Genomic DNA, 22,652 nt, shown 5'->3' on the forward strand with positions numbered 1-22,652 from the left:
GTTTACGCTTGTATTTGACGAGCGCAACAATCATCCCGAGGCATATCCCACTCCTTCCAGTTCCCACCCTTTTGGGTTAATTATGAGGGGTTGTCTGCCGGGTTGCAGACAGAAGAGGCCCATCAAATCCCCGCCCCACTAGAGCTGCTGCAGGAGAGGGGGGGGGGGGGGGGGGACGTCGTCTCTTCCAGTCAGATGTACTGATCATGTTTTTTAAAAAGCGGATATCCGGCTCTGCCCACTTTAGTGAAAGAATTCGACGAGGAGCAGAGATAGAAATTATGTCAGTTCCGTGAAGCCACCGGTCCCAATGGCCACATCTATCCATCCACAGTACGTGAGAAGTTTTAAAAAACACTATCAGAACATCTGGCTGGAACCGGCCCGAGCGTCGTTAACGACGCCCCCCCCCCCCCCCCCCCCCCCCCCCACTCCCCGGAAGCAGCTCAAGTGGGGCTGGGGTTTTTGATGAGCCTCTTCTGTCTGCAACTCGGCAAACACTCATAATTAACCTGAAAGGGTGGGAAGGTGAGTGAGTGAAAGCATAGATGGATAGATGGATGGATGGATGGATGGATCGATGGATGGATGGATGGATGGATGGACGAGTGAATGAAATGGTGGATGGGTGGCTTAGTGATGGGGTGGATGGACAGATGCATGGATGAATGAGTGAAATAGTTGATGTAAGGATAGACGAGTTAAAGCCGAGTTTGGATGAATGTGTGAAGGAGTTGATGGATGGGTGATGAAAGAAAGGATGGTTGGATGAGTGAGTAAAGGATGAATGAGTGAACAGGTAAATGATAGATGGATGAGTCAAAGGCTGGTTCGATGGGCAGGTTGTAAGGGTGGATGAATGAGAAATAAGATGGATGGATTGATGGGCGAGAGACAGGAAAAGTGAAAGATGGATGGATGTGAAAAGAAAGGTAAGTGAACGAATGGATGAATGAGTGAAAGGGAGGACAGATGAATGGCTGGAAGAAAGCTTGGACATATTGACGAGGTAAAGGGTGAGTGGATGGATGAGTAAAATGGTGGCTGGATAGAAGCATAGCTGATTGAGAGAAAGGATGTATGCAAGGGTGAATGAGTAAAAGGGAGAGAAAATGGATGAATGAATGAAAGGGTAAATGGTAGGATGCATGAGTGAAATTTTGGACGATGGATGGATGATCACTGAGACAGGATGAATGGATGAGTGAGTGAGAGGATAAATTAATTGGTGAAAGGGTAAATGGATGGATCGATCAGTGGATGGATGGACTGAGTGAAAGGGTGGATGGCTGGATCAGTGAAAGGATGGATGTAAGGATGTAAGGATGGATAAGTGAAAAAAAGGATGAAGGAATAAAAGGGAGGGCAGATGGGAGGCTGGATGAAAGGGTGGACAAATGGATGAAAGGGTGACTGGATGGACTAAAGAGTGAAATGGATGGATTGGTAAGTGAAAGGATGGATATGTGAAAGGGTAAATGGTAAATGGATGGATGAGTGGATGTCCCAAGCTGAACGTACAAATGTTATGAACCCTCCCAGTGTGTAGCCAGCATAGGGCACTGGAATGAGAATATTAAAAAGCCAATACAAACATAATATTGGTATCTGCAGAGATATCAGCATGCCACAAAATTATAAAATGAGCGTCTATCTTTCACATTCCCTCATCTATCACAACGCCAACCACTGCACCCCATTACACAATTCCTGCACCTTTTGAACATGGGCTCAAAACAAAGACAATACTGTCCCAACCACAAACTCTCGGCGGTGTAGCTTGCTATCCGAGTAGCTAAGCACCTCAGCGACCCACACCAAATTAGTAAGTGTGAAGAGCACGAGATGTCGGCGAGCGCGACCTTAGGGCCCAGCCCCCCGTACCCACGCCACACCCCCAGAGTCCGGTCCAGTAGCCAGATTGGCTACTGGCCGCTAGAAGTACTTCTGGGTCATCTACTACGCACGTCTGGCCAGAGCGGAGAGAATCAGCGGCGGTGCCAAGGGGGGGATATTTAGCCCCTGGGTTTACCTCTGCTCTTCCTCTTTCTCCTGCTCTTTGAACCCTGGATCAGCGGAGCGGAATCGATCTCCCACCCACCCGTCCCTGAGATTAGTAGTTTAGGGATAGGTTAGGAGAAGGAAGGGCGTAAAAGAGGCCAGAGAACTTTGATTTTCATGGTTAACAGGAGGCCTGCTTACATACTCCAGAGGCCAGCACTGAGGGGAGAGAGGGTAAGCTCTCCGCAGGGAGAATGGGGACACTGGCTGGGGAGGCAAGGGCGCCAGGTCACATGAGCCTCCTTGGTAGCCCGGTGGTAGAGGGGTGGGCCCCCGGAAATGACAGACAAGGGCTGAGGGCTGGGGGCTCACCGCTCAAGGACGCAGGTGGGTTGCGCCTTGCATGGCTCTCAGTTAGGGGATGCGAGCCAGAGGGCCCCTTGGTGCTGGAGTAAGTAGCAATTACATAACAGGTGGTTAGGATCAGTTATAATAATTGTAAATATTAAAAGTGTGAAATTTAAATCCTAAATGTTTAAAAATGTTTTTTTCATGTTTATGAATGTTTTGATGGTTATTAAACATGGCTGTTTTATCCACACTCTGAGACTGGTTAGTTTGAGTGTGGGATTGCATGAGGTTGGGGAGGGGGTCATGCTGGGGGGTCCGGGCTCTAAGCACCTCAGGGGCCCACACCGAAGTAGTAAGTGTTGTTCACATGTCAACATGTAATACAATGCTCAGATGAGGTCCTGAAGAGGAGTGCAGGGGATTTCGAAAACAAATAACAACCTTTCATACGTACTTAGGGGCTAGACTGTTTATAAGCACTCACATATTTTGGTGACATTTGGTCTACACATTTCAAATAGGAAATGCATAAAAATGCCAGAGGGCAGAGAAGGTCATTTACAACAGTAGGGGATGTCCCAAAAAATGGGAGAAGATCTGGTTAGCATGGAGACGATACAGGGGGGAGTGGTTGAGTACCCCTGATGGCTCGCCACTGAGATGAGTTAGGTCTGGTGGGATCTCACCCTCTGACCGGTATGCCCAGAGAGCACTTTCTGTATCCTACGGCTCGAGGAACTGCCTGTCCATTATTGCCAGAGGAGATAGCCATGAGACGGGGTGGGGGGTGAGGGGGGGGGGGGGAGGAGATGATGCGGCATGTAGCGTGGAGTGGGGGGTGGGGGAATCCGGGCGAAGAGCGAAGAGGGTAGGGGAGCGTAAGCATAGTAAATTGAATCACGCATGGAGTGCACCGAGGGGGTTCATTGATCTCGCCAACGGAATTTTGCATGTGTATTATTATAACTGTACCAGTGCACTTTCACGGTTACCTAATGTGTACTTTAATGGAGCTGTTATGTTGAATAAAAAGACTTTAAAAAAAAAGAAATGTATAAAAATGTTGCCATATACAGGCACCCAGGCTCTGCTGCGCAATTTGCCTGGGTCCTTTTAAATTTGATGGCACAGACTTGGGTGGTTCGCATCTTTCATTCCACAGATTCCCAGCAGGCCACTCAGACATCTCACTCACTTCTTTAACTACACAAGGGCTGCGGGGTCCGACAGGGCTCTCCCATGTTGCTGTAGTTGTCTAATGTTTACATGGGATCCCTGCTCATCCCCATAGAAAGCCGGTGTCTAAAGTTTCTGTCTATGCCGATGACAGAGAAGAACATGTGAAAGCAAGCATTCTGCGCTCCTGCCTTCATGGCATCAAATATGGCTGAATATCAACCGGCTGCAGCTGATGGCGAAGACAGATGGCGCCATGGTCGCGAGACGCCCATTGACCCATTCTCTCCTTACAGGAATTCCCCCACATGTTAACAGCAGCTGATGAAACGTAATCTAGAGTTGGTCTTAGATAAGCATTAGGCAAAGTTGAACACATCAGGTACATGATGTCTTGCCTCCTTGCAGGCTTAATGAAATGAGTCCAGTTTATTACCACCCATTTTAGGAACAGCATTACGGAGTACGTGTTAGACATTTGATCATGCTAATATTATGTACCCGGGCTCCACCCCAAAACAAGTCCATAACCTGGGTCATCTGCAAAGCCCGATCAACGTGAGTTTTTCAGCAGGATATTGGAGAACTGCTCACAGCAGCTCAACTGGATCTCAACATAGTTAATAATGAGCTTCAACTGACCCTCAACTCTGTGTTTAATCCTAAAATTGTAAATCCAGTGACCTCAAATTTATGGATTACTCGGAGATCCTCCAAGAAGGGCTCTCTTAACCAGTCTGTCAACCATTGTGAACGAATCGTAGGTAGAAGGTTCTCTCATCTAGCCACCGTGCAATGAGATGGTTTATCAGCTGAGCGCCAATGTATGGTATCGGAGTTCTCATACTCACTTAAGAACCAAGCTCGGTCTACTACGTGCCGCTGTCCTAAATAAGTGATATCTTCATCTGAGGTAAAGTGCAATATGCTAATATGCCAACGCTTAGAGTGCACACAAGGGGGGACGCTGGGATTAGAAGGCTGGTCTCCTTTATTAGCTGAACCATCAGAGCACCTCTCCCAAATTCAAGTGTCCCAGGGAGTGGTAGGAGTTCCAGATTGGAGGGCATGAATGGGTAGGCGAGAGGTGGTAACCTGGGCATGGAAGAGGCTCAGACAATGGGAGCAAGGGTTTGGACCAGGCTGAAGGGGCGGCGACATGAGGTTTGGAAAAAAAGAAAGTAGAGCATTGGAAGAAAAAGAAGAAAGGAAAGAGATTGAAGGAATAGATGTGAAGAAAAGGAGTTGGGAAAAAGAGGGATGTGGAAAGAAAGGGAACTGAGGCAAAGGAAAGCCGGCAGGACGGAAGGAAAGCCGGCAGGACGGGAGGAAAGCCGGCAGGACGGGAGGAAAGCCGGCAGGACGGGAGGAAAGCCGGCAGGACGGGAGGAAAGCCGGCAGGAAAGCCGGCAGGACGGGAGGAAAGCCGGCAGGTCGGAAGGAAAGCCGGCAGGTCGGAAGGAAAGCCGGCAGGACGGAAGGAAAGCCGGCAGGACGGAAGGAAAGCCGGCAGGACGGGAGGAAAGCCGGCAGGACGGGAGGAAAGCCAGCAGGACGGGAAGAAAACCCAGCAGGACGGGAAGAAAAGCCAGCAGGACGGGAAGAAAACCCAGCAGGACAGGAAGAAAACCCAGCAGGACAGGAAGAAAAGCCAGCAGGACAGGAAGAAAAGCCAGCAGGGCGGGAGGAAAGCCAGCAGGACGGGAGGAAAGCCAGCAGGACGGGAGGAAAGCCAGCAGGACGGGAGGAAAGCCAGCAGGACGGGAGGAAAGCCAGCAGGGCGAGAGGAAAGCCAGCAGGAGGAAAGCCAGCAGGAAGGGAGGAAAGCAAGCAGGACGGGAGGAAAGCAAGCAGGACGGGAGGAAAGCCAGCAGGACAAGAGAAAAGGTAGGCAGGACAAGAGGAAAGGAAGGCAGGACAAGAGGAAAGCTAGGCAGGACAAGAGGAAGGCAAGCAGGACGGGAGGAAAGGTAGGCAGGACGGGAGGAAAGGTAGGTAGGACAGGAGGAAAGGTAGGCAGGACGGGAGGAAAGGTAGGCAGGACAGGAGGAAAGGTAGGCAGGACAAGAGGAAAGGTAGGCAGGACAGGCGGAAAGGTAGGCAGGACAAGAGGAAAGGAAGGCAGGACAAGAGGAAAGCTAGGCAGGACAAGAGGAAGGCAAGCAGGACGCCAGGAAAGCAAGCAGAACGGGAGGAAAGCAAGCAGAACGGGAGGAAAGCAAGCAGAACGGGAGGAAAGAAAAGGTAGGCAGGACAAGAGGAAAGGAAGGCAGGACAAGAGGAAAGCAAGTAGGACGAGAGGAAAGCAAGCAGGACGGGAGGAAAGGTAGGCGGGACAAGAGGAAAGGTAGGCAGGACAAGAGGAAAGCAAGCAGGACGGGAGGAAAAGAAGGCAGGACAAGAGGAAAGGAAGGCAGGACAAGAGGAAAGGAAGGCAGGACGGGAGGGAAAGAAGGCAGGACAAGAGGAAAGGAAGGCAGGATGGGAGGAAAGGTAGGCAGGACGGGAGGAAAGGTAGGCAGGACGGGAGGAAAGGTAGGCAGGACGGGAGGAAAGGTATGTAGGACGGGAGGAAAGGTAGGCAGGACAGGAGGAAAGGTAGGCAGGACAGGCGGAAAGGTAGGCAGGACAAGAGGAAGGCAAGCAGGACGGGAGGGTAGGCAGGACAAGAGGAAGGCAAGCAGGACGGGAGGGTAGGCAGGACAGGAGGAAAGGTAGGCAGGACAAGAGGAAAGCAAGCAGAACAGGAGGAAAGCAAGCAGAACGGGAGGAAAGCAAGCAGAACGGGAGGAAAGCAAGCAGAACGGGAGGAAAGCAAGCAGAACGGGAGGAAAGCAAGCAGAACGGGAGGAAAGCAAGCAGAACGGGAGGAAAGCAAGCAGAACGGGAGGAAAGGTAGGCAGGACAAGAGGAAAGCAAGCAGAACAGGAGGAAAGCAAGCAGAACGGGAGGAAAGCAAGCAGGACGGGAGGAAAGCAAGCAGGACGGGAGGAAAGCAAGCAGGACGGGAGGAAAGCAAGCAGGACGGGAGGAAAGCAAGCAGAACGGGAGGAAAGAAAAGGTAGGCAGGACAAGAGGAAAGGAAGGCAGGACAAGAGGAAAGCAAGTAGGACGAGAGGAAAGCAAGCAGGACGGGAGGAAAGGTAGGCGGGACAAGAGGAAAGGTAGGCAGGACAAGAGGAAAGCAAGCAGGACGGGAGGAAAAGAAGGCAGGACAAGAGGAAAGGTAGGCAGGACAAGAGGAAAGGAAGGCAGGATGGGAGGAAAGGTAGGCAGGACGGGAGGAAAGGTAGGCGGGACAAGAGGAAAGGTAGGCAGGACAAGAGGAAAGCAAGCAGGACGGGAGGAAAAGAAGGCAGGACAAGAGGAAAGGTAGGCAGGACAAGAGGAAAGCAAGCAGGACGGGAGGAAAGCAAGCAGAACGGGAGGAAAGCAAGCAGAACGGGAGGAAAGCAAGCAGGACGGGAGGAAAGCAAGCAGGACGGGAGGAAAGCAAGCAGGACGGGAGGAAAGCAAGCAGGACGGGAGGAAAGCAAGCAGGACGGGAGGAAAGCAAGCAGGACAAGAGGAAAGCAAGCAGGACAAGAGGAAAGCAAGCAGGACAAGAGGAAAGCAAGCAGGACAAGAGGAAAGCAAGCAGGACGGGAGGAAAGCAAGCAGGACGGGAGGAAATCAATCAAGACGGGAGGAAATCAATCAAGACGGGAGGAAATCAATCAATCAATCATAACACTTGTATAGCGCACTACTCACCCGGAAGGGTCTCAAGGCGCTTGGGGGAGGGGGTCTTCTACTGCTCGAACAGCCAGGTCTTGAGTTGTCTCCTGAAGGCGAGGTGGTCCTGGGTCAGCCGAAGGTGGATGGGGAGAGAGTTCCATGTCTTGGCCGCCAGGTAGGAGAAGGATCTGCCTCCGGCGGTGGCTCTTCGGATGCGTGGTACGGCGGCGAGGGCGAGGCTGGTAGACCGTAGCTGGCGGGTGGGCGTGTGGAAGGTCAGGCGGTCGTTGAGGTACTTGGGGCCCAGGTCGTGGAGAGACTTGTGCGTGTGGGTGAGGAGCCTGAACGTGATCCTCTTGTTGACGGGGAGCCAGTGAAGGTCCCTCAGGTGGCCGGAGATGTGGCTGCGTTGGGGGATGTCCAGGATGAGTCGGGCGGAGGCGTTCTGGATGCGTTGGAGTCTTTTCTGTAGCTTGGCTGTGGTTCCGGCGTAGAGGGTGTTTCCGTAGTCCAGTCGGCTGGTGACGAGGGCCTGGGTGACCGTCTTCCTGGTTTCGGTCGGGATCCATCGGAGGATCTTGCGAAGCATGCGAAGGGTGTGAAAGCATGATGAGGAGACGGCGTTGACTTGTCTGGTCATTGAGAGGGAGGAGTCCAGGATGAAGCCTAGGTTGCGTGTGTAGTCTGTTGGCTTGGGAGCGGTGCCCAGGGCTGGGGGCCACCAGGAGTCGTCCCAGGTGGAGGGCGATGGTCCCAGGATGAGGACTTCCGTCTTGTCCGAGTTCAGTTTCAGGCGGCTGTTCTTCATCCACTCGACGACGTCTTTCATCCCTTCGTGTAGGCTGGTTCTGGCAGTGTCGGGGTCTCTGGTGAGGGAGAGGATCAGCTGGGTGTCGTCGGCGTAGGAGATGATGTTGAGGTTGTGTTGGCGTGCGATGGCAGCAAGAGGTCTCATGTAGACGTTGAAGAGGGTGGGGCTGAGTGATGATCCTTGCGGGACGCCGCAGATGACTTCGGTGGCCTCGGATCGAAACGGGGGGTGGCGGACTCTCTGTGTTCTTCCGGCGAGGAACGAGATGATCCACTCCAGTGCCTTTTCTTGGATGCCGGTGTTGCGGAGGCTTTGGACTAGGGTGCAGTGGCAGACAGTGTCGAGCGCTGCAGAGAGGTCCAGGAGGATGAGTTCCGCTGTTTCCCCGCTGTCGAGAAGGGCTCGGATGTCGTCGGTGGCTGCGATGAGGGCGGTCTCGGTGCTGTGGTTGGCTCTGAAACCGGACTGCGAGGGGTCGAGGGATCCGTTCGTCTCGAGGAAGGCGGCAAGCTGTCTGTTGACGATCTTCTCGATGACTTTGGCAGGAAAAGGGAGGAGCGAGATGGGGCGGAAGTTTTTGAGGTCGGTGGGGTCCGCTGTTGGTTTCTTCAGTAGGGCGCTGAGCTCGGCATGCTTCCAGCTCTCCGGGAAGGTGGCGGTGTTGAAGGAGGTGTTGATGACGTCCCGGAGTTGGGGTGCGATGGTGGAGTCAGCCTTGTTGAAGACGTGGTGGGGGCAGGGGTTGGTTGGAGATCCGGAGTGGATGGTGTTCATCGTGCAGGCTGTGTCTTCGGTGGTTACCATGGTCCAGGTGCGGAGGGTGGCGGTGGGGTGCGTTGGTTCGACGGTTGGGTGCGTGGACGGTGCGCCGAAGCTGTTGTGGATGTCGGCAATCTTGCCGTGGAAGAACGAGGCGAGAGAGTCGCAGAGATCTTGTGAGGGAGTGATGTCGTTGTTGCTGGTGCTGGGGTTGGAGAACTCCTTGACGATGCTGAAGAGTTCCTTGCTGTCGTGGGCGTTGTTGTCCAGTCGCTCCTTCAGTGAATTCTTCTTGGTGGTGCAGATGAGCTGGTGGTGCTTGCGGGTGGTGTGTTTGGGGGCGGTCATGTTGTCAGTGGTCTGGTCGAGGAGCCAGGCTTTCTCGAGGGTGCGGCAGGTCTTCTTGGAGTCCTTGAGTTCGTCGGTGAACCAGGGGGCCTTCTTGCTTCTGGGTCTGCTGGGAGGGTTCTTCAGTGGTGCGAGGTCGTCGGCGCAGGCGGTCAGCCACTGCGTGAAGTTGCGGGCTGCTTCGTTGGGGTCCGTTGTGCTGGCAGGTGGGTTCTGGCTGAGGGAGGTGGTGAGCTGGTCGGTGGTGATCTTGCTCCAGCTCCTGTGAGGAACCTGTTGCGGGTGGTGGTGGGTTGTGGTTTTTCTGAAGCTGAAGTGGACGCAGCTGTGGTCGGTCCAGTGGAGTCCGGTGGAGAGGCTGAAGGTGATGTGCTTGCTGGATGAGAAGACGGGATGAAGCATGTGGCCGGCGTAGTGGGTGGGGATATTGACCAGTTGCTAGAGTCCGAGGTTGGCGAGGTTGTCCAGCAGGGTGGCGGTGTTGCGGTCCTTGTTGTTCTCCAGGTGGAAGTTGAGGTCCCCTAGGAGGGTGTAGTCGGTGGAGGGGAGGGCGTGTGGGCTGATAAAGTCCGTGATGTCTTCGCTGAATTGTGTGCGTGGTCCCGGGGGTCTGTAGATGAGGGTGCCTCTGAGGGTCGTCTTTGGGTCGGTGTGAATCTGGAAGTGGAGGTGCTCGGCGGCGGCGAAGGTGTCGTTGGAGTTGGTCGTGATGCGGATGGTGTTCTTGTGGACGATGGCGATGCCTCCTCCGGTCTGGTTGACGCGGTCCCTCCTGATGATCTTGTATCCGTCCGGGATGGCGATGGCGATGTCGGGGGCTGAGGAGGCGTTCACTTAGGTTTCCGTGAGGAAGGCGATGTCTGGTGATGTTGTGTCGAGGAGGTTCCAGAGTTCCACGGCGTGTCAGTGGACGGAGCGGGTGTTGAGCAGGATGCACTTGAGGTTGCTGCTGGTGCTCGGCTTGGCGGGCGCGGTGCAGGTTCGGAGGCAGGTGAACTTGCAGGTTCTGCAGGTGAAGGGTCCGTGAATGCGTTTCGGGGAGGCCCGGCAGCAGGTGGGGTTCCGGCCGGCATTGAGTGCGTTGAGGGCAGCGGCGTCATAGGTCTGTCGGGTCGTCTTGCACCGGTGTGGGCCAGGGGTCCTGGCACTGGGCGCGGTCCAGGCGCGGACGGGCGCAGACGGCCTCGCCTTTGGCGCGCCTTCGGCGCACAATCGGCGCGCCCGCTTGGCGTCCGAAAAGAAGGCAGGACAAGAGGAAAGGAAGGCAGGACAAGAGGAAAGGAAGGCAGGACAAGAGGAAAGGAAGGCAGGACAAGAGGAAAGGAAGGCAGGACAAGAGGAAAGGAAGGCAGGACAAGAGGAAAGAAAGGCAGGACAAGAGGAAAGAAAGGCAGGACAAGAGGAAAGGTAGGCAGGACAAGAGGAAAGGTAGGCAGGACAAGAGGAAAGAAAGGCAGGACAAGAGGAAAGGTAGGCAGGACAAGAGGAAGGCAAGCAGGAAGGGAGGAAAGCAAGCAGAATGGGAGGAAAGCAAGCCAGACGCGAGGAAAGCAAAACAAGAGAAAAGCAAGCAGGACAGGAGAAAAGCAAGCAGGACGAGAGGAAAGGAAGGCAGGGTTTTTTTTCTTGCGCAGATACTTCTCCCTGAGGCAGGTGAGGCTCCCCCAGGCAAAAAGCGCGTTCATTCTAACTTTAGAAACAGCTTATTTCCGTCTCATGGGACGGACAGGGACATCCATTATCCTCCCCATCCCATTGTCACAATATTCGATGACCCTTCTGGGCTGCCCTGCAGTGTTATCAACAGCTTCAGCGTCCCTCGCCCATCAACTCCTCAATGCTCCGACCTGCGCTCCCTACCGCCACCACCCCTTGTGCCCCTATAGATCCCAACCCCGACACAGCACTAGTGGTGAGACTGCCAAGTACCACTGAGGGCCCACGCAGCCATCACCGACACTCCGAGGATGAACATCTGCAGAGGTTTTTTCCAGCTGTCCTCCATGTAATGTACTATCTAATGGGATGACCCTTGAGACAACACAGAGTATGGCTTTTGCTTGCCTGCTAGAAATGAGGGAACCCCCAACCCAGGTCTCTGGGCATAACCTTCTTTTTTTGTCTACAGGTGACTGCATGGTTGGTGGGAGTCTACTTCATTTCAGTTATTCAACTCAGCTCATGTTTTCTCCATAACAGCCTTGTGACAGGACGACTGCCAAGCTGAACTCGTGGAAATTAAAGTAGTGCCTTCCTGAAGACCCAAAGGCAGACGACCTTGCACAGTTTGTGCCAGAGTAGTCATGAAAACTGCTCAAATGGCCCTTATCAATCGGCTCCTTCGTAATGGCGGAGGAGCGTCGCCCCACAGCCTGTGCCAGCAGACAATAAATAATATCATAACACAATGTTATTATTACTTTATTTATGCTGTCTGAGCCCAACACAAAGTATAGGGTGGGGCGGACCAGTAAGTCCGGGAGGAGTAAAGTGCACTCATAAGTGCGCATGAGTGTTTGGCCTGACAGCTGCGGCCGGCCAAACACACGTGCACTTATGTTTCGCCAACCTGGCTGTGTTACGCAGCCGGGCTTGAGAAACAGCACAGACTCCAATGCACCAATCCTGGTGCTGCTCTTGTGTGAGAGCAGTGCCTGTATTGGATGCGGAGCCTGTGCCCTGAGGGCCCGCCCATTCCGGCTGTCGGCAGACAAGAGCAACAGCGATGCAGGCGTCAGCAGAGCGGGACAGCAGGTACTTTTTTTATACTTATATTTACTCCCCCCCCCCTCAACCCACCGCCCTCTCCACCCGCAGTCGCCCTACCATTTTAGGTAGGCGGCGGCCACCACTGTTACCAAGTGTAGGTTACAGCCAGGGCCAATAGAATTAAGTTATTTTGCAGCCACATAATCTATCACCTGCCGCATCATTTGCAGACTTTAACAAAAAGAAAATAGTTTCTAACTGAAATGGTTCAAAAGTTACGAAAAAGCAGTGGCACGTCATGTACCGTAGTGGAAAACTGTTTGCAAAGGTTGACTGGGGAGCTTTTAAGTGGATTATTGTGTATTTGGATCTGAAACCTATACTAATAAGGTGTAACTTTTGCCCAGACACTGTAATCGGTATAAAAGAAAATAATCATGTAAAACTATCATAAATTGTTAAGCATTACACAGCATAATTTACCTTTTCTGAGTGCATAATTTAGTCAACCCTGCCACATAATATGGTCCAGTCTTGCCGCAGAATTTAAGTGGCCCTAGTCATTTCTGCTTTTATAGTTGATGTTAAATTCTACTATGTATCTGTTCAAGTAATAGTTCCGGAGCCCTAAGTGCCAAGCTCTCCTCGGTTTCACAGCTGATGCTTTTTTGCATGATGGGGCTTTTCACACAGACTCTAATGGAATGTGATGTGTGCAGTACAGTGTGGCATTATTCAGCATCTTATTGTAACAGACAATTTCATCAACTTAACTGGCACAAGAACAGTGATGGGCTTTATGTCCTGGCACAGAATGTAAAATTTGCATTTTCTTCTGGCAAAGCGTTTTTTAATAGGGCTTTTTTATGCAATGGAGCACATTCTATCAGAGAAGCATTCTTTCTCATATGGCACAAACATCCGTCTGCTGTACATCCAGTTTTGATACTAGGCATGCATTTTTCATATTTTTCCGATGTCAAATAAATTGATTTATGGTATGAAAAAAACTGCTTATGGAACTTAAGAAAAGCCTGTAGCAGCAGAATATTGTGTTAATTTCACTTCAGAACTCCCCGTAATATTGTTATGTGTTTATTGGATTTATTTGAAAAAAGCTGCTTTATACATCATACTTTGACTACATTTTTCCTACTTTTTCTTGGCAAGTGGACAAACGTTTGTTCACTAAAAACTGCTGCAGAGGTTTGCATGCTATATTCACTCAAATTGTGAAACGGTGGGCTAGTACGAATATTTCAGCCGGGGCCGTTTCTGGCTCTTAGGCACAGTTACTGCACTGCCATAGAAGTAAGTCTGTCGTCTTTTCCCATAGAAGGCGGCCTCGGCCTGCCTCAACATTATTCAGAGTTTTTTTTCCCTTTCTGGATCTTACATATAAGATTTTGCCATTTTGAATGGGAATCGGCCTGTGGTTAACTTCCAGTGTAAGCTGCACTCGCACCATCAATTAATTCACCCTGGCTGCAGGGATTCCCATTCATTTTCAAGTCCAGATAAAATGGGACAGCTGCCAATTTTATTAATTCAAGCCTAGGCAGCACATGCGCGGTCTATTCGAGACATGCTGTATTCACTCTGTGGGTTTACATCCCACCCATTGCTTTTTTTATTTGTTACACATCGATTGTCTTTCAAAAACGCATGTTTGTTACTGGTTTATCTTTGCCTTTTGTCCCCCCTTGTTGTCACTGGTTTCGTCCCACACAGCAGTGCCTAACTACTGGTGTTTTTCCACTTGAGTTTTTTATGTGTTATTCCTGGGGCACTATTTTTGTTATTGTTTCCTGCTCATGGCAGCCTAAAAGCATAGTTCGAATGTGAGCGTGGAGATGCACAGCGTTCATTTTATTAACAGGGCAACAGTGCAGCTTTTATTTTTTTAGCATGGCGCCCACTTCATGGATGCTGCTTGTTATGCGTCAGCTTTTTTGATCAAAAATGTAATGTGTGTGATTTTTTAGGTTGCACAACTTTCATTTTACCGACACAGCACCTGTGCGACTTATTATATCAGCACCGGGCCCGCTGCACAGACGCCATGCGTTATGTTTTTTTTTTATAAATCAAAAAGATCAGTGTGTGTTCACAAACTCGTCTGAAATGCCCATTTAAAGTGTGTACAGAAAGTATACGCCAACTGCTTGATAACGGCATTGGTCCTTAGAGTGATCCTACAACGTAATGTCTAATTGATGATGCTTATTGACATTCAACCAAAAACAGCCCAAATGTAGCCCAACCGTGTCGCTCCAAGGAAGGAGTGGCCGAGGCGCTGTGATGTAGGCACAAGTGAGCACTGGTGGCAATGATGGCATACAGTGGTGTCTCCAGAGTGCTTACTTCAGTTAAATTGTTCTCTTGTCCCAAGACTTTACTTTTCACACTTGCAAAAGTGTGTGAGAGAAGCATTTGGTGAAGATGAGACACCCAAAGCGAACAATAAATAAAGACATAGATTGAGAAAGAGAACAAAGTACTGGTGTATACAAAAAATTCAATAATCGAGAACACACACACACATTGTTTTTTTACACATACAAATTACCCTTAAATTAGAGTAGCTTTGGGTCCCAGAATAAGTTAGCTAGCGCAGCGGATAGTGTACCGGTTACAAATTTACAGAACCTGGTGGTGATATTTTCCAATCCTGGAATGTTGCTTGTATAGTTTTCCGATGCAGTGGCAGCAAGCTAGAAATACTTTGTGACTAATGATTTACTCCAAGGTTTCACGCAGGCTAGGATCCTATGGTATTCTATGGTGCTGGGAGCGTGGGTATTAAATAAAATAATTAGGTTTATTTGAAATACAGTTTAGTTGATTTCTTAACATTATTTTCCACATTTCTTTTCATATTTATTGGTCAATGCATGCGATTTTGTTTATTGGTCTCGATGACTTTAACAAGGTAACCCTCCTGGGAATTATTTTTTTTCTTCTGGAAAATATTATCTTTTGGTTATAACACACGAAGTTATCCTAGCAATTCACTTCCCGTTTTTTAAACATTGAGACACAAGTAAAATATGCTTAAATATAAACACGCATGTATAACATAACATAATTTACGCCATATTGTATTTATCCCTAGATAATGTGCAGCATAGCTAAACACTTATAAAGGCGAGACCTATTGGCCATGCCAATGCTTGTTCTCAGAGTTTTGGTGTTAGTGCATTTGCACCATGCATGGATACACCTCGGAAGTTCGAGAGATAGTTAAAGTACACCAGAAGACCCACCTTAAACGTATGCATGGAAACTGACCCTCTCTGAAGGCCTTGGGGACTCTCTGAAAATAACAACTAAAAAGCCCCTCGACTGCTATGATGAACGGCTTGAGAAATGTAATCTACAGACAGGGTGCTCAGTGACCCTGTTGAGGAGGGATCCTTGAGCAATGTTTTTAAAAAAGCTGATCTACGTCCAACCCCTGGAACCCTGCAATTAACAGGCAGGTCAACAAAATGGAGAGCTCTTTGCGGGGGCAAGTGCTTGGTTCAAGATCTTCTATGTCACTTGAGGCAAATAGATAAGAGCTTAGCTTTATTTAGTAAGGGGGTATCGTTCGCGGTTATTCTCGTTTATCCGTTGGATGTTACATACTCTACCTGGCACAGCTCTTCTCTTGTTGCGTGAAGCCTCGGTGTTGCACCTTTTTTTTTTAAGTTGTAGTTGGTAGAACACATTTTTTACTGAGTGCCTGAGGACAACTGAGCTCTAAAGCAGCCCTTTCTACTCTGGTCTAAAACAAAAAAAAATGAAGCTGAATAAGCCGATTCAACTAAAACTAGCTAAGCGGTCAGACGTATTAGATCAGCTTTTTCAGGTCAGTCAAACAATGTAATATCCTGGCTTTTACTGCCTGAATGTAACCCAGGGCGACTTCAAGTTCATTTTAGTGCCTTAAAATAGAGAAAACCTTATGCTCTTCTTTCATGTTGCTGAAAGTACGGGTGAGCGGGCGGTCTGAACAGGAGGTCCACACTTAGAAATGGAGTGGAGACTTATCTGAAAATCTCTAGCACAGTTTCAGCTCCAATGGGCTAAATTAACTTTAAATCCTATTACAAAATGGGTTAATCATGCCAGGAAATGTACCTTTTCATATTAATGTACTCAGACTATACAAATAACCGCAGTGGGATCTATTTATGAGAGACTTTAAAGCTTGCATTACCGCCCCACAGAAGAACCCTAACAAAAGTACACCAAAGTTAGTAAAACTATGTCATTAACAGTTCTCCCGGGTAATGGCTGCATCTTGCATACGACACGGCTCCACACCATATCAGTGGAAAAGCATTTACCAACTCAGCAAGGCATCCATATCACGTTTTACTCTCATCTTACACCAACATACATTACCACCGGCACACACAAAATAGTTCCCCGTCATAATTGGCTGTTGTTGCCTCAAAACTTTTTTATCAACTTACACTCATGCTGCACTACCCCCAACAAAAGTCAGCCACAACTACTGGCTCCATCATGTCTGTCTATTGGAATAAATGTTCATCCAGTGAAATAAACTGTATCTCTAGTCTCGACGCTAGCCAGGTCAATAGTGCTCATTCTAAACGTGCACTGTTCAGCCCTGCATCTCTCCTGAAGGATTGTCCATTCACCTCTAGGGAGGCGCAGAACATCCCACAATCATTTAAAGTGTTGTTTCAAACACACCTGCAAGTGGTCATCAAACGGCACACACCCAGAAAAGCCCGGATACTCTCATGTGCACCACACAGCAAAGTCATATAGTTGGCAAAGCACTGCCTAACAAACAGCACTGTCATGCAACACTTCAACTTACACCAAACACTCAGAGCAAAATCCAGCATAAATACAACCACACCATTATGCGCAAAACATAGCCTCACAATTACAAAGCTACATTGTGATGCTTGTTCTTTTTGTATTTGTCACCCCGAATGGGACGGGTATGCCCAGATGTGGGTCCCGTGCTCTCCATGCCACTGGAATCAAGCTATCCTGGCTGATGAGGGCTGAAAGCCCGAAACCGGTCCTAGGATGCTTGTTTCCCATCCAGGGAGGACCTGGCCTGGCAGTTCGGGCTGGACTGTTCCCATTGGGCGCACGGTCAAGACTGGTTTGCATGTGGCTGGGTCCAAACTGGAATGGCATAGTGAGCAAAAAAACAATGGATTTAGGCCCAGATCTCTGTACTGGGGTGAATGTATGCCATTGTTCTGCATTCTGTCCATCAATTGTTCTTTTTGCATTTGTATAAAGAAAGCAATCTATTCCAGCCAATCAATGGACTGCTAACCACCAAATCCAACAAGCATTTACAATGCAATAGGTCTCGCAGCATTAAAGTTTGAGTTATTGGCATTGTGTATGACAATGCGTTGCATACATTTTTTAGCAAACTTTGAATTGGTGAGCAGTGAGAGTGTGTGCAAGAGTATGCTGTTGCTCACAGCTGTTATTATTCACACAGCTCTGATGATGCACCTCACGCACGGGGCTGACGCAGTTATTATTCACACAGCTCTGATGATGCACCTCAGGCACGGGCTCACATCTGTCATTATTCACACAACTCGGATGATGCACCTCACGCACGGGGCTGACCCAGTTATTATTCACACAGCTCTGATGATGCACCTCAAGCACATGCTCACAGCTGTTATTATTCACACAGCTCTGATGATGCACCTCAGCACGGGGCTGACGCAGTTATTATTCACACAGCTCTGATGATGCACCTCAGCACGGGGCTGACACAGTTATTATTCACACAGCTCTGATGATGAACCTCACGCACGGGCTGACGCAGTTATTATTCACACAGCTCTGATGATGCACCTTAGGCACGAGCTCACAGCTGTTATTATTCACACAGCTCTGATGATGCACCTCAGCACGGGGCTGACGCAGTTATTATTCACACAGCTCTGAGCAAGGAATGTGTGTCTTACCATTCCTTACTTTGGTGGGGAAAATGCTAGATAATCTGAGCGCAGTTTGCCCGTCATAATATAATCTGAGCGCAGTTTGCCAGTCATACCCCTTGGCTCCGGTAGCACAGCACCTATGCACTGTTTATAGCTACGCCCCTGAAGTGTTTATGGATGACAGCTGTGAAGATACAATCGCCTCGGTCTGAGTTTGAACATGTGACCTGCAAGATAAGAATGTCTCCGCATGGGGGCGCTCGGGAGAAAATGTTTACAGTCAACCAAAAGGAAAATATAAATAAATAAATTATAATCCCTTTCTCTGAAGGGAGTCCCGCGCGACAGATGGGCTGCCCACATTTCTTGAAATTGTCTCCTTAAATAACGTGGAATTTTGGACACGGTTCTAGAGAGCAACCCATCTCAAGGCCTGGGAAATGGCCGCTCGCGCTGGGAATATTATATTACAGGATCTGCCGTCAGCAGCAGATGTATTATGGCGGGCGGGAACGGCGGCCAGGATGAGGCGGCGGGAAAACTCCCTCCAGCCGGCGTCACAGCATTTTTGTCAACTTTCTCACTGACCGATCAAGCATTCCATAGTTGTGGAATTCAACGAAAGCGCCCTAGGGGGCTCTGACTTTTCTTCCTGGTTTTTTTTCTCCTCTTAAAAAATAATAGTTAGCAGCGGAAAAGATTTCCCAGAGAAGGCTTGAGGGCTCAAGATATTCTATGACCCAGCTTCCCAGAAGATGTATATCTCAAAAATATATAAGCGCATGAGTGCCACTCAAAACATGCAGAGGCAGTGAGTGATGGTTGGGTGAGTGATGGCAGGAAAAACAGCACGAAGTGCAGCGTGGCCTGAGAGATTTCCACCGTTGCCACTTTAACTTCCCGGAATCCGCACTTAACAAAGACACCTCACTGATATACAAAAGGCCTTAGGAATAGACCACGCAGTAGCCTGTGAGAAAGGTATGGCATCCTCTTAGGCACACAGGAGATGCAGAATCCGTGTTATGCTCCCTTTTATACTACTTAATAAAGTTTTGTATACAAATAATATTAAATAATCCACCCTGCACCAACTTTTGGCGGGTTGTGCATTATGGAACGAAGAAAAAGACACGTTTGCTGACTATCGATATTTAAACAAGAAACAAACAACAAGCAAACTCACCGCCGCAGCCCGGCTTCAACAGGAAGCCAGGCAACCTTTGTTGGGACGGGGGCGGGCCGGACAAATACAGGAAGCAGACGGGAGCCTACCCCGCCGCGCTCCTGTGCCCACCGGAAGATTTGCGTCTCAGCTAGCGGGGCTCCCGTGCTCGTGGAGAGCCCTGCGGCCCCTGCCTGTTGCACAGAATGACCCGCTGGCTGCCGAGGGACACGCGAGAAGAAACTGGTGAGTGGGGTGTGAGGGGGATGTGTGCGCGCGGGTGTGGGTGTGCGACGGCGGGGTGGGAGGGGTTCTCTATATGTATGCGTGCGTGCGTGCTCGTGTGTGTGCGTGTGTCTCTGTGTATGCGCATGCGTGTTGCGTGTTGGAGCTTTCCAGGAGAGGAGACAGGAGCTGGCCACAGCGAGCGCGTGCGCGTGGCCCGCTCAATTCCGAGCGCGCGGCCAGCTCCTGTCCCCTCTCCTGGAAAGAAGAATCCCTAACAATAGGTCTCTGGCGAGACCGCGCTTCGCGCGTTTCAACGCCACGAGACCTAAAAACCCGCAAAGACAACTGGAACACCCATCCCCTCCAACCAAGACAACAAAGATCTTTCAGGATCCAAGTTAATTTACTTTCACTCTAAAGACATTTCTAGACATTGAACAATCTAGATAAAAACATCACACAAACGAACAAACAAAAGGTACAGTTGATTGATGGCTCTCCCACGCTGCCTGAAGGGATGCCAAGGTGAGAATGTGCTCTAATGCCATTATAATGGTAAGGGCAATATGAATGGCAATAAAATTAAGCTGAGGACTGAGACCACTCTCAGCCACGACCCAAATACCGGTAACAAACCAACTAATACAAAAGCCCAGACCAGTTGTAGAGTTGAGTGGCCACAGATTTATTAGCGCAAACAGTTTCAAGCAACCGCTCGCAAACGGTTGTACATTTTAATCAAATCAATAAAAATAGAATGGTGATGCAGCATTTATTAACAACCATGGCCTTGAGTTTGGACCACTAACTGCGAGTGTCTTTGTCGGGTCTTCACTTATAATGACTGCAAATTTGTGGAACCTTTTATGCAGCCTGCCAAATTGACTTTTCTTATATAATCTCAAACTGCGGATGTACACCAAAGAGTTGCCTTATAATACTATCAATTAAGTTTTCTATTTTTTATGCAGTCTTTAATTTAGAGCATCATGAATACAGCTGTAAACATATTATTTCACGTACGATTGGGATGCATCCACTGTTCAAGCAAAGCACAATCCGGCATGACTGATGAATATTAACAGTGACATTTGTATGCGATTGTAACTGCATTTGTATGAGCCTCATGCCCATGGCAAGGTGCCAGAGGGCACAGTGAGCCAGGCAGCACTCTACGCCATGAGGGCGTGCTTGGTGGGAGGTTGCTGTATTTGCAGTGTGGCCTAGGGGAAAAGTATTTTGGCACTGTGCAGGAGTGTGACCACACTGGTGTTCTTACCGTATTAGATCAGTTATAGTGTGGTAGGGGCGAAAAATTGAGAGAAGAAGCACATGCATTTTACATTAGTCAGCTGTAATGATCTATATAGAACACAGCTCCACTATATTTTATTTTGAAAGTTTGGGCGTTACCAAGGATCTTTAGATTTCACTAAAATTGTACCTAGAATATATTTACGTATAGGCATTTCAGCCAGCCCTGTTCGTCCTTTGATCTTATTAATGGTTCATTCACATGTATCTTCCGCCAACTACACTATTTAGCATGGGACAGTGGGTCCGCCAACTTCAGCTACTGGGCAAACTTCACTATGGATGACGCCATTTTACCCTTTCACATGGAGCCCTTCAGCACACAAAGCAGTTCCCTTACGAGCAAAGAACTACTGCGGCATTGTGTGCTTTTTGAGACCCCTAAAATAATTTTGGTTTTAGACACTTTTATTGAAGAGCATCTTCCACAACAACGTTTTGCAAAAACCATGACAAAACGATCATGGAGCGAGACAAAAGTCCAAGTGCTAGGAAGAGCCTTTCATGTCGGGCTGAGTTGGTGGGGGAGGGTGGGCCTTGACTTCTAAAGCTCTTTATGGCCTCCGACTGTCTGTGGTCGGGGCTGTGTTTCAGCTCTACATCACTGGAGGCATTCCTGGCTTCAGATAACGCTTGAGGTTAACAACGAGCTGCGTGGCATCCGTTTTCTTATCTGCAAACCCACATTTTGTGTCTGCCTCGACTGTGGAGAAGGGGAGGGTGGGGGGCTAAGAACCCTTGATTAAAACCTCCGCGCAGGGCCGAGTTTAAAGCCTAAGATGTTTGAACACCAGACCAACATGGCATCGCTGGTTTTAATTACAGTTAATTTGCTGGCTGCCTCGGGTTAGATACGCCTATGCTGAATAGGAAAGGTTATTACAAAGCATGCCATTACAACGCAGTCACTCCAACGACCGCGTTGTTACATCGCATACCATTACAATGCAAGTCGTTACAACAACTTGGGGGGGGGGGGGGGGGGGCGCTGGAGTTTGGAATAGTAGAATTCACAATTCCAACTCCAGTCTGTGCAACAGCAGGGAAGGTGTTAGATTTGAAATCCAACACCTTCTGGCCCCCTACAGCAAGTCGTTGTAACGACTTGCGTTGTAATGGTATGCGATGTAACAACGCGGTCGCTGTAATGACCGTGTTGTAATGGAAAGCGTTGTAGCGCATTCGTTGTAAACAAGGTTTACCGCTTACTCAGGTCTGCCTCGCCAACCCAATGGGAAATTTCAAGACAGGGGGCTAGGGCAGTACTGTTGGGGGAGAGGGGGTCGGGTGGTGTTTCAGGTCGGAAACCCTTCAACTGAGAGCAGAAAAGTGGATCAGTGGATAATCCGGAGATAATGCACAGGTCGAAACCGGGGTGGTCCAATTGAACCTTTCATCCTTCTGACCTCAGAAATGTGGTCCGTGTTCTTGTTTAGCACCTTGACAGTTTAATGCCTCAGTGGCCTCGCCAATTGTAAGGCAGGAGGAATGCGGCAATGGGCAACATGCAACTGCTCCGAAAAATAATGCTTAACAAGAATAAACGTGGCACCATTCACTGATAGTGTTACCGTAACCGCGAACTGTCAAATCAACAAGAATTTACCAAATCCACATGCATAAATTCTGTGAAGGACACCTCCTAAAAGCGATATACCAAAAGATCAGACGGCTTCCTCCCAAAACTTAAAATGCCTTAATCAAGCGGCCTCTTCGCCAGCCCAGTGACACCCTACACTAATACACCAGCCTCACACACACACCTCAGCCAACTTCACCCAAGTAAGGATTCACAGATCAGACACCCCCATCAAGTACCAAAAAACAGATCCGCCATCATCCCTTTAATGCACACTGTGTACAAGGAAGCCCCCAGCCCCCACCCCCATGTAAACCCAAAACAATGGTTGTTGCCCCTACAAAAGACAAATAATCTGCCACAAATTCATGCTTTCAAAAGGTCAACACTGGATCCGGAGTTGATGAAAGAGTTTTGAAACCATTGTTTTCCAAAAATTAACATTACTTGAAGAAAGAAAATGTACTGGATCAGTGTACACATTTTAATCTTATTTTCCTAGGCAGAACTGCTTCAGCCATGTCTTGCTGCTTACGGGGACCCACATCT

At 49.2% G+C, this 22,652-nt stretch overlaps 1 protein-coding gene across 1 annotated transcript in view; it reads right to left on the reverse strand.

Annotated features, from left to right (window-relative positions):
* The window catches only part of ST3GAL2 (ST3 beta-galactoside alpha-2,3-sialyltransferase 2), a 350,833-nt gene that overhangs the window by 205,102 nt on the left and 123,079 nt on the right, over positions 1-22,652 (reverse strand). The gene's annotated exons all lie outside the window — the stretch shown is intronic.

The sequence above is a fragment of the Lissotriton vulgaris genome, chromosome 12, assembly GCF_964263255.1.
Source record: "Lissotriton vulgaris chromosome 12, aLisVul1.2, whole genome shotgun sequence".
In the NCBI taxonomy this organism is placed as follows: domain Eukaryota; kingdom Metazoa; phylum Chordata; class Amphibia; order Caudata; family Salamandridae; genus Lissotriton; species Lissotriton vulgaris.